The sequence below is a fragment of the Corvus kubaryi genome, unplaced genomic scaffold (assembly GCF_017639235.1).
Source record: "Corvus kubaryi isolate FWS band 111438036 unplaced genomic scaffold, C.kubaryi_AGA036_p1.0 37398, whole genome shotgun sequence".
Taxonomy (NCBI): Eukaryota; Metazoa; Chordata; class Aves; order Passeriformes; family Corvidae; genus Corvus; species Corvus kubaryi.
Window position 1 is genome coordinate 22,432,774 of NW_024581137.1, and position 17,120 is coordinate 22,449,893.

The 17,120-nt window shown below is 36.9% G+C and overlaps 1 protein-coding gene across 3 annotated transcripts in view; it reads right to left on the minus strand.

Moving 5' to 3' along the window:
* The window catches only part of KCNH8 (potassium voltage-gated channel subfamily H member 8), a 175,596-nt gene that overhangs the window by 49,234 nt on the left and 109,242 nt on the right, over positions 1 to 17,120 (minus strand). The gene's annotated exons all lie outside the window — the stretch shown is intronic.

Below are 17,120 nucleotides of genomic sequence, written 5' to 3' on the forward strand. Positions count from 1 at the left end.
TGTCTGGTTCAGAATTAGCACTGTCTAGGTATAGCTCTCTGACTTTGAAAACATTTTAAAGTGCCAATTAGCATAATTAAGAGGAAGGCCTTTCAAAGGGAAAAAGAGCACTTAAGTAATCAAGTCCCATTGGAAAAGTCAATAGGAATTGGATATCTAGCTCCATTAGACTAGTTTGAAAATTGCTGTAAGAATCTGTATTGAGTTTCATTTACTTATATCTGGGAAGTGCTCAAGTATCAGCAGAAGCCTAAAAAAGCATTTAAACCTCCATAGATTACATACTTTTAAACTGGATGTAAACCACATTACTTCATTTAGTAGACATCCAGAAAATCAGCCCTTCCCCTGGCTTGGTGCTTTCTCTGCATTGAGTATGTACAACACTCTCTGTAATTTGAGCTTCATTCTGTATTACTACTTAGATTTTCCTTATATGCCAGATACTTAACATATCAGAATACTGTCTGGTACTTCAAAAACTTACAAATTAGTTGCATTTTCTAATGCATTAATTAACCATAACACTCATTCTAAAAATAAGAGAAACTTTATTTTTTTTCTAGCTAAAAAATAGACCAAAGGTCTCTGGTTTATTCAGCACTACAGTGTCAGGAGTAAAAAAGAGGTATAGATAAGGAGTGCCTCTTAGAGCATCCCTGAATGTCTGAAAGTAATAGTAGCAATGATGCTAAAAGAGAAAAGTATGAGACAAAGGCCAAGCTTCTCTCAGCTATTATTCCACACCAAATTTAGGAACTTCAAGTATTCCTGGGGGAAATGTAAAGGTAGAAAAGCCTATCTGCTCTCATGTAATCACTTTTTTTTGATGTTTAGACTGTATTTAAACCTCATGCAGGGCCTGACCATACTTGGCCCTTTCATGCTAGTAAGGAGAGAAAGCAATACTATGTTGATAGTAGAGAAAGAATATGTAGTGGGAAATGCTGGAGTAAAAGAAAGGACACTGTGGTTTGTCTTTAGTGAGGGTTATCTTTAAAGACTCTGTTTGAGGCTGAGTTTTTCTCTTCTGGAAAAGAAAAAATAATAAAAGAATGTCCTGAACTGGAGCACATGCAGCCTTCTGATATAAATAGATTACAACTTTCAACACAGAAGTCACTATCTTATGACTACTAATGTGTGTTGCAGTGAACAGTTTAGGGTCATTAAGGAGAAGATAAAAACTGTACAAGAGAAATTAGATCCTTCATCACTGGAATGCATTTTTAAATTAAAATCACCATGTAGCTTGAGAGCTGTCTTGGCTCCCGCTGCAGTAGTCCCTTATCACTGCTGATAGCTCCTAATTTCAGATCTAGAGCCAGGCATCCAGGAGCTGTAGGTTTGCACAGCAAAGCACACCACCCTTTCATTACACAGCTGTACCCTCTGATCTGCAAATAAACATCTCATATTTCCATTTTAAATGCGGGAAAAATGTTCCAAGTTTCTATTGCTCTCAATGAACCAAGATTTTTAGTTGTATCTTTCTCTATGTTTCTCTGTATTAACCTCCACAAAATAAACCTTAAGGCAGAACAGTTGCTAAGAGGGAGCAAGTAGGTGAATTTCCTTCTTTTTAGGTAAAAGCACCTGTGAATACAGTTTCTATGATTTTAGATGTCCAAATCTTCCCTTAACTGTCCATGTGGCTTCTGCAGAATGTATCATAATTAAAGTGCATTTGAGGAGTGTAGCCCAGAGCTAATACTGTATTTGAAATAAGATTTTTTATAACACCACAATGAATACCTTTTACCATATCAAACCCCAATTGTCATTCATTAGACATTAAAACATTAGCTTTGCTTTTAAGATTGCTTCCAAAGAATTTTGCACAATTACTTTCTAGATGTTGCCGATTGATATAATACATTCAGAGTCTAAAGGTGTATAAGGAGATTAAATCATTTTACTTCTTCTTGTATGTATGACTGCATTATTAAATAATCATTGCCTCTGTTCTCATGGTGATTACTTGTTTAAGGTACTTGGGTTCTTCACAAGAGCTTCAAAGCCTTTTTTATCCCTGTCTAGCCAAAATGTTTTTGACATGTGCAATTTTTTCCTACTAAAACATTTGTAGTTTTTCCCAAGAATATTAGAAGACTAAACATCACCATTCCTATTATTTCAGCCTATGGAATATTGCTGTTACTCTTTCATTGCCACAAAACCTGGTCATTTGTTTACAGGTTTGATCTATGGTCGAGTTTTGCCTGTCATGTTAGGAGAGGCTCCCAGGTACCAGAGCAGATGGTTTTAGGATTAAAGAACCCTAGAGATGACAGGAGCAATCATACCTTCAACCAGTGCTTCTGAAGGACTGTAAATGTGCCAGAGCTTTTTGGACTGGGTCGATATGTACAAAAAGAATCAGGCTTTTCTTTCACATAAATTTGGAAAAAAAGAATAGCTTCTAACCCCCCACCCTCCCCCCCCCCAGCCCCTCTTTCCCCCCTTCCCCAAAAGACCCCAAAAGGAGAGATACTTCCTATGGGAAGCTTGCAATCTACCTCAGTGAAGGCACTATAAAGATTATAATGGGATTTCCAACATCTCTGCTTGATCACTCTTGGGCACGTTCATGGTTTAAAAATGGTAGAGCAAAAGGCCCGATATTAAAAACAAGTACAAGACACAGTCATGGACGTGTGATACAGTTGCACATTCTGACAGTGTGAAAACACAGCTCCAGCACATCTGCTCAAATGGCAGAGTTGCACATTAGTAAAATACAGGATATGAATTAATGCTCTTTTCAAAATGAAGACAATAAATAAATGTTATATGTGTAAGAGGAAACCTGAGAAGTGTCAACAAGTACAGGGTACAAGGGAACAGCTCTGGACAAGAGGCTTGTATTTGAAGAAAATTAGCTGGTATTCTAGATAAGTAATTGCTAATTGGCAATGCACAAAAATTAAAGTAGAATGGTTTAAATATTAGTACAACAGACATAACCATAATGGCTGCAGGAAAATGAGGAGCAATTTGCATTGATCTAGTTCCCTTGATCTTTATTCTGCTAACACACTTTCCTGCAAAGAGTAGACACCTAAAATGAGAAAGAAAACAAATGTGATAAAGACAATAATGTATTTCTCAAGTACTGAGACTGCTTAAAAATGTTAAAGTAGTCATACAAGAATTTAGGTGAACACTAGGAATGGATAGATTCAATAAATATGCCATTTGATTTCCATTGAGGAGAAACTGGACAGATTTTTTATTACACCTCTTCCCAAGTTAACACATGAAGAGAGATGGTCATGAGCCAAAATCCAAGGCACAAACACTCCTGATAAAGCTGAAAATTCATACCCTTGCATCTACTTTTTTTTTTTTTTTAATGGATCAAATTTTAAAAATCAGGATTTGAACATATGTCAGCAGAAATTGTAATTCTCTGCAGCCTTTGGGAATTCTACCACTGATTTTCAAGCATCTGTAACATCATCCAGAGAAAGTTTGAACTTGGACATAATCCAGTCAGAAGGGAAAAACAAAGGTTAGTGAATGTCCCTGTATGTCTCATTGCTCTTGAGGCTTGGACATTCAAGATGCACAAACCTCTGTAGTCAAAAGCAGGTGGGTGAAACTGTTACCTTCATATCTGGTTCCTTTTTAATGCCTGCTTTACCCTTTGCAGGTACAATAATCTGGAGGAAACTCTGTCTTCCCCAAGATCCTTAGGGAAAGTTTTTGACTATCTAGAGACCTACATTGAGATAGATGTTTTAAAGACTTTAAAAAACCCACAGAGCATTCCAAACAAAATGCGTATTCCTTTGAGTTAGAGCATTTTTAAATACAAGCTTAACCTCTATCAGGTCTACCAAAAGTTCATTTCATTTGAAAGGTGACAACCTATGCATTTCTTGTATAACTAATACACTTTGTAAATATATTGGCTGTTGTATTCCTAATTGAATGTATACTTAGAAGGTATCATAAAAAACCTTACATTTTGCAGAGCTTTAACTCATCTAACTTGACAAAGCCATAAAAAGATATTGACCCATTGTTCTCACTGAAAATGACGCTTTCACGGTGAAATAAATACTCAATGAACTAAGTAGTTTCAGTAGGAAGAGAAGCTCAATCAAGGAAGTAAAGAAAGGAAAAAAATCTGAGATCTAGTCACAATGTTCCTCATAACAAGAAGAACACAGCTGAACCAACAGAAGTAGTGAAAACCTGAAAATTAGGCCTTAATTATCTCATAAAACTCAACTATAAATTTCAAGTTTCACTATTTAGAATAAAAAAGTAACATTTTCCTTTCTCATGGTAAAATTGATGCCATCTTTGAGATATGGAAAAAACTTCTTGTAGGAAGTAATTTCTTGCCATCACCAAGGTGTGGTCTGTTAAATAATTTATATTTTTATTTTGGAAAGCCATAAGTGCAAGGAGAGATACTTCCTGTGGCAATCCACCCCAGTGAAGGCACTATAAAGATTATAATGGGATTTCCAACATCTCTGGTTGATCACTCTTGGGCATGTTCATGGCTTAAAAATGGTAGGGCAAAAGGCCCGATATTAAACACTTGCAATGATAGCATTTTATTAGAAAACAATGTAGGAAAGATATATTTTAAAATATTTAGTTAGCAACACATTAGAAGAGTCAGAAGTCTGGCATATCTTCCACCTAATGCAAAATCCTACATAAACACTCTACAAAACACAGTGCGGATGAATTAACAACAACTCCACACATTTCAAGCCCTGCACATTTCTAGCCAGAATCTAATATAGTTTATGCATTAAATCTTAGAATTTCTGGATGATGTCCTGTCTTCTTTTGTCTGCAAAATAAAGTCTTGCGCTTTCACTTTTTCCCCTGCTGTGAGAAATCCCTGAGGAACAGCCCAGATAGAGTTTCACAGTCAGAGCCCCAGATGTTTCTTAAAGTTGGTAGGTAATTAATGTGAATTAGATATTTACATTTCTTCTACACCGTGGCAAAATATTGTCTTTCCAGAGAACTTCCTTTGTGCTTACAAGTAGAGTTTATTCTGGTGAGAGAAGAAAGAAAGGAGTGGCACTGGGGGGAGAAGTTCCTTTGGGCAGGGCTCCAGGACAGTCTCCTAAAAGCCAGCTAATGCTCTGCATGAACATAGAGGTTATCACCTCTATAAGGCTCTGGGTGAGTTGTCCCTCTCACCCCTATGCTGTGTTGCTGCCTTGCTGCCTCATAAGGCTACAGATTGCATCTCTGGGACATGCAGCTGGCATTCTGTGGATGGCCACAGAAAACCAATCAGACAGATCTGTTGCTCATATTTATGAGGAAGACCGCAATATAGCTCCATACCAGTCTCACAGTTTAATGTAATAAAGATTCCCCTTACAGCAGAGATATATTTATTCCAAGGTAGAGACCTGTCTATATTACATATAAGAGCTATGTATAAGAATTTGAAGAGCTGACTCAGCAGACCTGCAAGGAAAACATTCCTCTTGATATTTTATGATAGTTCTCTAAACATTTAGACTGTGTTGCAAAGAAGCTCCAGTGTACATGGTCAGTCCACCTGCATTACTGCAGAACTAGGTCATAAATTCCTTCAGCCTCATTTATCAAGGGGTCAGTAAATTTAGAAAAGGAATGTTCTTGAAACTCTTCTCTGTGATAAGTTAGTACATTTCTTCTCAACAGTAATTTGTCAGATGGCTATGTTAGAATATGTGGGAGATTTAAATCCCTCTTGCTTTTGCAAGTCAGCAGTTTACTCTCTCTTCCCCACATCGCTGAATCGCAGAATCAACTAGATTGGAAAAGACCTGGGAGATCATCAGATCCAAAGAAAGGACAAGATGGGGAAATTTTCAATCAACTTCTTGTGACAGTAACAGACAATACATGCAAAGCATTTGCTATAGATAATTATTACTATTAAAATTTTTATTGTTACTAGGAATAGTTTACAAACAGCTCTAATGCCATTAATATATTTGGAGTGAAGAAAAATACCTTTTCATTTTTTAAAAAAATTGTCTTGCTTTATTCTCCCCAGTATCTTTTCCCAGGGTTCTTACACTAAAAGAAATTAGTAGCGTAAGTAAGTTAGCTACTTTTTTTGTAATATAGTACAATGTTAATTTAATTTTTAGACTACAGGTAAACCATACAAATCTAAACATATAGGTAATTTGAGAAATGAAATTGCAAGGCCATAATCAGAAGTATATAAATCACGTGAATATCATCTTCTTTAAGGAGATGCTCACACTGTCACTGCACAGAGTTTCAGTATCTAACATTTCTGCTCCTTAGGCAAACTGGCTGCTACTGTCCTTTTCCAGGCTATTAAATGCCTTGCAGCTAAGCTTGGAATTAGACACGTTTGTGCTCGTTGTCCGTTCAGTGCAAAGAGCACGTCCATCTATGCCCCCTTTGCTTCCCTGTGCTCCATAGGTCTGTACCCATCTGTTAGAGCTTTTCTTATCTTATATTTAGACTGTAATATCCTCTTGGGCAAGAGCAGCCTTTTTATTCTTTGTTAATTCAGCAATGGAGACAAGAGGGCTTTGACCCATGAGTAGCATCCCAGGTGTTCCTGCAATGAAATTTATGGTAATGAGGTTTTTTTTTTTTTATGGTGTCAGCTAAAGAGTTAGAAACCTGTTTTGCAGTTTTATGCATTTGGAGTCCAAATTATGCCAAAAAGGTTTTGAGCTACTACAGGCAGGATATTCATGTCTTTTTTAAGAAATAAGCATTCTCCTCCATAAGCAATATAGATGATTTTAAAATGAAACCTTTATTATCAAATTATGACAAAATATCCCACACAACAAAGCCTTGCAGAATGTTAAGTTTTAAAGTTGCTAACAAAATTTTGTGTCCAAATGTGTGCATCATGGCATAGTTGGTAAATTAATCTCACCTCTACCCTGCTGTTCTCACCTGCTCAGGTTTCGCCATCAGAGAAATACAGACTGAAGTCTTTCAGTTCTTATGACAATTTCTCAGTCCTAAGAGTTAATGTATTAAAGTTCTGACTCAGAATCTGCAAGTAAATTCTCATGGAGGTAATGACAGTGATAATCAATACCTTAAAATCTTTGTAAAAAAACCCAGTACTGTTTATTTGCAACAGCAAGATATCAAGAGGACTATATTTTTTTAGAAAAACAGTGCAATATGCTACACATATTTTATATTTTCGTTCTGACTACCAGCAGTCTGCAAGAGTAGAGCTGTTTACTTCCAGACTCTGCTGTAAGGGTCCTCTCTGCTTTTTAAATCTGAGTAATACAAGAAGTGGTCCCTCATAGGTGGTACCTTCCCCTCTCCTGCCATCTTCCCCACTCCAGAAATCAAGCCAGCTTTCAGCACCTCCTATCTGTTCAAATGCAGTCTCCCAGCTTGGCAAAACAGGGCCAGAAGCCTCAGCATGGAAACTGTTTCCTTTTGTAGGTCTAACTACAAATGAAAGGTTAACTTCAGAATTGCAATAAAACCATGCTGATTTCCATCTGACTGGCCTGCATAATCGCACAGGAGATGATAATGACAGCACAGAGTTCAGTTTGGGTCAGTATAAACTGCTGCAGTCTACATGACATCCATTTCTCCTTGTCTTCTGTATTAATAACATCCATGCTGGTTAGATAACAGCTAAGTATGTTAACCCTTGCTACAATCCCCTCCTTGCTTGCTCCACAGTTTTTACAGCATCGTCTAAGTATTTTCCTTTGTGTTCTTATCTAAGGAGCCACCGTGTTGTACAGGGACCTGTGTCTGACAGGCAGCCATATGATAAATGGTATTAGGACTTTATTTGCTTTTGACTTGTCTTATTTTTTTGTTCCTTGATTCTACAACATAAATAACATTTTTCAATTTGTTCTTTTATTATGCACCACTTGAATCAAGGAAGTTTAGATCCAAACATATTTGAATTTGGGAGGAGGAAATCAACAACAGGGAATATTTCACTCCAGATTGTATCTAAAGATAATAAAAAACCCCAAGAACTTGCAGTATAATAAGGGCTTGATGTAAAGAGGGAGTAAAAAGTGAAGAAGAAAGGTGGTGACTTCATGGAAAAGCACACAATGTTTTTAAAGTTGCAGCAGTTCTGAAATATTACATCTGTGTCTGCAGATATGACAGGTCTTTTTGAAGTGAGTGACATAAGGGAATCCTAAGCGTTAGTATTTTTATCTCTAGCTCTCTTAAACCTGACAATGAAAAACAATTTAAAATAATTAGGTATAATTACTTTTACAGAATGTGGCTTGTGTAAAACTTTATATGCTGCAGAATTCATTGACATACTCTCACAGCTTCACATTGGCTTCTTTGGCTGAAAGTAGTTACTAGTTAACTTTGAGCACTGTAGCCTGAAAGTACAAAAGGAACAGAAATATTTTCCAAGGTATAGGAAAATGGAAGAGAGCCTGGAAAGAAAAGACTCTTGAATAATTTCTTCATTTCTGTACAGAAATCATTTTCTATTCTGGCAGCAGAAAACCCTTCTTTTATCAAGCACCTGCTCGGGTAAAGGGCAGAGAAAAAAGGATAGATAAATAAATAGGAAATAGGAATATATGCAAAGGACATCTTTAGATTAAAAATTTAAGGCATGCTTGTGCTACAGAAGAAAAGAAAAGTTATTTTAGTCATTATGGGATGTCTTCGGAATGCAACACGGCATTCTAACACCCTAGGATCTCTACCTGCGTGATGGGGCTGAGAGGCAGACCAATCACATATTGAAGCAGCTGCTGAAAAGATTTCAAAATTTATAGCAAAGTCTTTGTGGGTTTAAACTGGATTGAAAAGGTACAGTTTGAACAGCCTAGACATGAGCTTCAAAACAGAAGTAGAAATTTCTAAGAAATCCTAACAGAACTTCCTATTACACTAATGTGTAAGAGACACTAATGTTTTAACAAACTGTACAAAGCTCTCTGAGGAGGGTAGTGTAACCCTAGAACAAGCTACCCAACCAAGGTTTGCAGGACTTGGATGGAGCAAGCCGTGTTTGACCCGGTTTACCGCGTGTTATAGTCCTGGTTCAACTATCTGGCTGGTTTAAATGAACCCCAGAGGCTCTCTGCAGCCAAGAGTTCTACAGTTCCAAGTACAGCAGTTAAGGGTTAAAGACTCTGATGTAACTTCAAATTTTCTGAACAGAGCTTTTATGCACAATATGTTCAACTTCCAATAAATTATACTTTCTGGTGTTCGCATTATAGAAGCCATGTGGAAAGATCCTGGTGTTATTTTACCTCTTGGGACTATCCCTTCTTCTGGGGTGTTTACTAGGCAGATTTTTCCCCTACGTGTGGCTCTGAGAATTTCTATTATGGTTGCAGAAATTTGTCCAGATACAGCTTCTGCACTGAGATAAAAACTGCTTTGTAGAATTAATGAATGATACATAGGTAATCTGTTGTTTGACACAGCAGGACACTTTGTCAAATCTCAGGGGCTTCATCCGCATGCCAGATTTTTACCTTTGACTTAAAAACTGTCCAAAATTTTTTCTTCTAGTTACAAAATCTTGGAAATATTTTAATAATGATGTAAAAATTTAACACTCCATTTAATAAGCTACTTTCATGCCTGTTTTTTTCTGGGCTTCAAATCCAAGAGGGCATCTCATTCCTGTGGTATTTGGTGATTGCTAAAGTGGTGGTTCAATCAGAAGGCAAAGTAAGGTAAAGGTAAAGGAAAATACAGTTTAATCAAGGAACTGAGCCTGCAGGAAAGAACAGCAGGGAAGAATAGCAGAATAAAACTTACTAAAGCCCAGAGCAGCTAAAATACAAATTGGTATTAATCTAAATGCAAAAGGACTGTTTCAGTTCAGCTCAACAAATGGTATTTTGGTTTCACTCACCTGCACCTCAAAAACAGTGGTTTGAGTTTACAAACAGAAAACTGAATAATTTCCACAAACTTAATTTCTATGAATATTTTAAAATCTAAATTTATATTTTAAATCCTGACAAGGTCTAGTATACACTGCTCTGAAAAGAGGGATTTTCATAAAGAAAACCTCTTGTAGAAAGTATATTGATATATGGTTTATATTTATTTATATAATATGTATTTATCATACAAAACAGGCAAAAAAAGTAGGGCCAGGGTTTCAGATAAGCCATTCCAAGACCTTAATTTGTAAGTATAGGTCTTTACCATATGCAGACAGGTTTCCACACATACTTCCTGCATATGTTCGGGGGATTACAGTTTTGCACATAAAACCCCCTTGCAGCAGTTACATTTCTCTGTCTCCAATCTCACAGACTTACAGACACAGAAAATACTATGTGCCTTTGCTTGTACTGTACTAAAATAATGAATATTTATGTTTATCTGCAAACAGGATTTCTTCAAAAGCCAGATGAACTTTGTCTCATTTGTACCTTATTCAAAAGTCTAACCCAATTAGAGAAAAAAAAAATTTTCTTTCATTAATATTCCACACCATAAGCTTCTCCAAATTTGGCCTCATATATAGTATTTCACACCAGAATTATTTTCACCATTCAGGTAAGGTATCCAGCAGATTTTAAATAAATATTTTTCGTTGTTTTGAATTACACGAGTACATTAATTCTAATTTCTTCATGTTTTTAATGATTTTATCTATATTCATTCTAACAAGGCTAGATATTGTGAACCTTAAAAAATTCATGGAAAATTTACACATTGCGTGTATAATAAAAGTGTTACTTTCACAGAGGAGTAAAACTCTTAAGGATTAAAAAAGGCAATAAAATTATTTAAAAGAATTTCAGTGTTAAATATTCTCCTGGGATTAAAATTTTCTGTTTGAACTGCTTTAGAGTGTTTCACCACTATGTAATGCTTCAGTATTTTGGTATATCCTTGTCTTTTTCAAAGTATGTGCAATGAAATAAGTACTGTTTGTAGTAATTTTTAAGATGAGTACTTTGAAAAGCTTCATAGCTTCAAAGTGATCATCTTGTAAGGTTGTCTAGTTTATTCCTATTTATTATTTCTGTATGACACTCCAGGGGCTAATTATTTTATAGTGTTGCAAGAAACAACCCAAATTAGTTAGCTGAGTCTCTCAGATATTGATACCCCAAAATACTTCACAAGAGTGGTAACCATCAACCATTTCCTTCAAATATTAATTAGAAGTGATTTTCAGCCCTACATCCCACTAAAAAAAAAAAAAATAGGTGAGTAAACAGGTATTTCTATTCCACACAACAATGGACCTTCAATACAGGTACCAAAGGCCAACAGAGCACTACAATTCATTTTGCTAAATTGAAAATACCAGCACTCATGCATGGCATAAGTATATTTTTTAATTCTTTTTCTTAAAGATGCCTCTTCAAAACGAGGAAGGACGATAGGTCCAGAGGAATGTGTTCTGTTACTACTAATGACAAAAAATGAAGAAAACTGATAATCAAGAACATAGTGAAGCAGAGTGGAAGAGAAATTAAAATCAAACATGCAGGTACAGAGATGACAGACTGAAGTGAACAATTGATCACTGCTAGTGAATGATGTGCTGTGTGATGTAGTCAGCATGATGTTCTTTCCTGCTCTGCACAAGGATTCATAAATCTACACATGTCAGTTCTAACCTGATGGATGTGTGTGTTTGGAGCAGTGAAACCAGACCAATATTTTACAGTGGGACACAGTTCTCTTGGCTGAGATCCTTGGAAATTTACAAGTGCTCTTTCTGGCAGTGAGGAGGATTCACTTAGTTCTTACAGTGCCACGAAACAAACTGAACTGCGGTTCCCACTAAAGCAGACCAGGGAGTGCTGGGCACCTGTGCCGAACCTTGCCATCTGCCAGACAGCACGAGAGCAGGTGCCAGCTGCAGCCTTTCCCAAGACTCCAGCTGCACTTCATTAGTGCTAGCTCTTCATAAGCTGAACATTTGTTGAAATTACTGGAAGCTGTTTTGATGTGGGTCCAGGCTCAAACTCCAGAAGGTAGGTCTGCAATACAGAAGTAGGTACATGTACCTGCATGCACCAAACACTTCCATCATATGGGTCCAAAACCTGATCATTCCTTAGCACTACAGTTTTACCATGTGTCTTCTCTTAGCTGATTTTCTTGACAGCCCCACTACCTGGGGATTTATGATCACACAAAATCTCAGTTTTCATATTTTTTTTCAAAATAAGTTCCTGGCTGCCACTGTTGCTAAGAATGTTAAGAACATGAGTCTCATAGGATTCCAAAGCAGACTGATACTCACACATTTTAAAAATCTCATTATTTTTCATATTTTTTGTTATGGTTTTTGAGTGCTCAGATTTAGTACAAAATACTCATGACACATTCAAACCCAAGTTTTTAATCCTTCAGCAGAAGGAAATGTTGTACAGAGACAAAGCCAGAATGATCTAAGATCATTAATAGTGAAGACAATTCCTATATAAAAAAGAAGAAAAATAAACACCAAGCCTCTATCTCAACTTTCATACCAACTCTTCTCTCATGTCTATCCATTTAAGTAATTTTTTTGCAAAAATATATTCCTATTTCCCTGCTTCTACAGTACATTCTGAGACTTAGTATAATATGAAAACACTAGGAGTCAAAAATTAATTATTGCTTTGACAAATTATGTATTGTATTGATCATGAATGGAAATAATGGCACTGATATTTCAAATATGATTTCTACTTTTATTTGCCCCATGGTTATGCTGGGTTGTTAGTTCACTAACATACATTATTTGTGGAAGAACTGGCAGATACACATGTACATAAAAATAGACCTATGACACTTCTGAAAAAAGGAGAGCCTGTGTTTTAACCTGAATAAATATAACAATGCCACAAGTATCTATTGTCAAGGATATACTTAAATCTGTACCTTCAGAATTCCTGGCAAAATTGCTCAGGACCTTGTGAAAACTAAAACCTTCTGCCTCTGGTTTCTTAGCATAAACTAGGAAAAAGCTTCCTGGCACTAAAACTTCCCAGACTATTGAAACTCAAGAGAATCACAGGTAAATGTCTCTCTTAATAGATATTCCAGCTTGACGCTGACTTACAAAATTCTGAAAAGAGTGAAGCAACCTGGGGACCACGAAGGACTTGGGCAGAATTTTGGAACCTGAGCTCAAGATTTTAACCTAAAGTTTGCATCTAAGACATAGGACACCTACATTTTGGAAAACCCATTTCAGCCAACTTCTGCATCAGGCCAGAAGTGCCACAATCTTTACATGATTAAGACACTTGGAGATTCTCTCCTGTCTGCACTTGGTGGGGATCTTTCAGTCACCTTGTCCCTGCATCTAAATTTCCTGAAGGACTCAGTGGGAAGGGTAGTTTTTGAATTCAGGCTGTTCACTTCAGCCCAACATGAGACTTTTAATACCTGAGTGAAAGACCCTGAAGGCACAGCCTTGTTTTCAGCATTTCCAACTGGCACCACTCAGGTCCTGTGCACCTTTTTCTGTACCTAACTCTGCCACTGAGAGCTAATTGCGGGTATTCACTGGGAGTCAGGATCCGAGTCCTTTTAAAAGCTCTGACTGCAAGAGTGTGATAAACAAAAGATGTGTGGGAGGTTTTATACTGCAGAGGATGTGAAACTACAGTGGTTCAGCCACAACTGTGTTCTTGTTTTTGAAAGTGCTGTAAATTAAAAAACTAATAGAAAATGATTAAAAACCTGAGATGAAACTTGAGGTATTCAATTGAAATAAAGATTTAAATAGCTGAAGAACAATACTCTTTACAGGCCTGATTTTAAAGCTTATTCCAAAGTTCATTTATTATGTATAAAAAACCAGCTATTTTTGTACTGTATTTTGCATTGATAACAACCCCTCCATAGTCAAAATGTTGTGTTACTGTACGACTAACAAAAAGTTACAGCTAATATTCTGGTGGACAGGAAGGAATTTTTTTTGAGACAGTGGCACAAATTATACCTGACAGTTTTGACTATCTAAGGGAGCCAGCATCCTGACTCTTGGCCCTCTCCTAATCTCCTCACTACACTCAAGACAGTCGGATTTCAACAACTCACATGGTTCTCACAGAAAGAATGCCTTCATCAACAGGAAATATTTTCAATATTATCTGTTTCTCATAGAGACAGATAGAAAAATAACTTTCTCATATATAATAAGAACTTGAATATCTCAGAATATATTAACACAAAATAGCAGTCAGCAAATAAAGAGCCCATGCCTAAATCTGATGCCAGCTAAACTATAGAAATGGGAGCCAATGGCATTGGAGGGTTAGGATAAGCCAGGAACCTAAACACAGTCTAGCCTCTACTCCGTGTCAGCTAACAGAAAATTAATCTTATTTTTACAGGTTGGTGAAGACCATTCCATATCTCAGGGAGACATCTGTTTCACCAGTGAGAACAAATGAGGGGAACAAGGTGAAATGTAACAGAGAGGGACCTGAAAATGCCAGAAGGGAAAAGCAGGACAAGAGCTGTATCACTGTCTCCTGTGGGTGGGAATGACGTGTCCAGGAGTCATGGTTTTATCAGACATTAGTCAAGATGCTGCACATGGAACAACTCTTTCCCAAGATGGGAGAACTTGCTGAGGTAAAGGTTTCCAGCATCTAAAAGCAGTGGCCATACTGTGTATCTTCCAAATAATGCAATCAGTTAAATCTAGCAATACTGGAGCTAAGCAAGAGATCCAGTTTTTAACATTATGCTACACTGATATTTGTCTGAGTGCCACCACATCCTGACAGCTCATCAATAATAGACCCAGACACTACACCTCTCTCACCGTGCAACCACGTGGCTAAATTTGTGAATGTAACCATGTTTTTAAATTATTTGCAATGGGACTGTTGCCCGAATGAGGACAAATAGTGAAATAAAGGCTTACAATTCGGTCCAGTAAGAACAAAGCAAATGCCATTTTCAGTTCTGGGTATTTTCATAGGAACAACTTTATCACTCCCATTGCCCCAGTCCAAATGCAAATTAAGCACCACATTTGTTTAAATTAGCTGGAGAAATAGATACACAGAAGCAAATGCTGCTGGATCTGGGCTATGGTGCATATCTGATGGCACAGCAAGGTTCAAAGTATTATGTTATCAGTACTGCAGCTTTAAATTGTTTGCTTTAAGTGTTATCAAACCTCGGTCCTGAAATCTGTGCTACAGGCTTTCTGAGGAAGCACTAAATGGAGTAAATAAAAGCTAAAAGCTTTTTTCTTCCTCTGACTCTCTCCCCAAAAATAGCAGCAAACATGAAAAGCAAATTAATCTTCTTTTCATTCCAGACATAGTTTTCCTTTCTTAGAACAAACCCCTTCCTATATTTCAGCTCTTACATACATTTCAGCATCCATACTCATGGTGCCATACTCATTTTTTCAGGTGGACATTGCTTGAGACATTCCAGTGAAGAATAAAAAGTAGGATTTCCAAGGAAGTGACACATTTTTTTCATTACAAAAAGTATAGGAATTATAATTTTTGTATGGTATTTTTTAATGTTGTCCATTAGAAAGCCTCTTCATGGCTGGAATAAACTTTGTGTACGGTGCATTGATGTAAACTTGAGTCTCCAGTTCTGGTATTAATGTATTGAAATTAAAAGTTAAAAAATTAAAACCTGTAAGTATAAAAGTAAGGAACATATCCTACTGTTTTGCCTGCAGCAAGATATCTCTTTTACATGCTCTCCAAAACAGCACAATTTTTCAGCTGAGGTCTTCCTTTAGGAGAACAAAATACCCTCAGTGTCTTGCAGTAATACTACCTTAACTGTACTCCAAGCAAGATTTCTCCTGTGTGCATTATTTGCTTATGATTTATTATAATTTCCAGATCTCATTTTACTTTGCTTAATCACTCATACTCTAAATTACACCTACCATTCTCCCCTCAAAATATCCCCAGCGTGGTTGCTATGAGGTGTAGTGAACTTGCCATTTGAAGTTTCCTTAAGGCGAAAAGAAAGGCTACCTGCATATAATCACCAGAATAGCAAAAGATACACAGAGGACCAAGACTTAATTTCATTGGGTTTCATCAACAAGCAGTTTGCATGTGGAGAGCAACAGAATTTATACTGATTGAAAAAATTACATTTTTACAGTGCAGATTACTGTAACACACATATATCAAACCAGGAGTCCCGTGGAAAAGAAATATATATGGACGAATTCTTGGTAGATGTTTCAGAGATGAAATTACATAATAACTTTTTGTGCTCACATATGCAACACATAAGCTTAACCAGAAATTTTGTCAGTGCTGGAGTGGTCTGTGCAAAACAACAGCATCGATATCTGGAGTTTTCTGAGCTCTTTTCTTTAAACCAGTATCTAATACTTTAACATTTTAAAACCATTGCACTTAAAATACCCCAAACAAACAAAAAAATCCAAACAAATCCCCAAAGCTATAAATTATTTAACTTATCTCTAGAACTAATATCTGTAGGAGCATTACAGGAGTCATTGCAGTATAATTTTTATTATAAATTTATAGCATCCAAATATTTTAGAGACCATCCATGAAGGTGGTGGAACAGCCTTCCAGGCAAAAATGCAAACTCACACATTTAGAAAAAAAAAAAACTAAAAAAATCCCAATAAGCCCAATAGAAAAGCCCTTTTTCCGTATAAAAGGTGAAAGTGTGAGAGCACGTACTGCTAAGAAGTGCCTTGACCCATCCAGTGTAGAAGTGCACTGCCTAGAAGTGTCAAGGGAAGGCCCCTGATTGTCACAGGTCAAAGTAAGTTAGTGGTGAGGAGCTGTTAAGGAGTGCTTCCTTAGGAAGCTCACTGGAAGACGATCAGTGTGTGGTAACCCAGAAACAGCACTCTTCACAGAGACACAAGTGGGACTCCTGGGAAATGTCTATGTTCCAGTTAAACTGGGACTGGTTCTAATGAGGTTGTTGGGACATTTGGTTATCACTGCCATTGCCCAAGAATGGACAAAATGGTGAAGGTTAATATTTTCATAGTAGTAAATGCCAAGAGCACCAGGGTATATGAGGAGAGTTTTCTGAATGTGGCCTTGCCTGGGGGAAAAGGGAGCACAGCCAACAGCCCTACCCAGGGAGCAAGGATGCAGCCCATCATCATCATTTGGACTGCAATGAACGCTTTGAAAGCAGCTATTGTT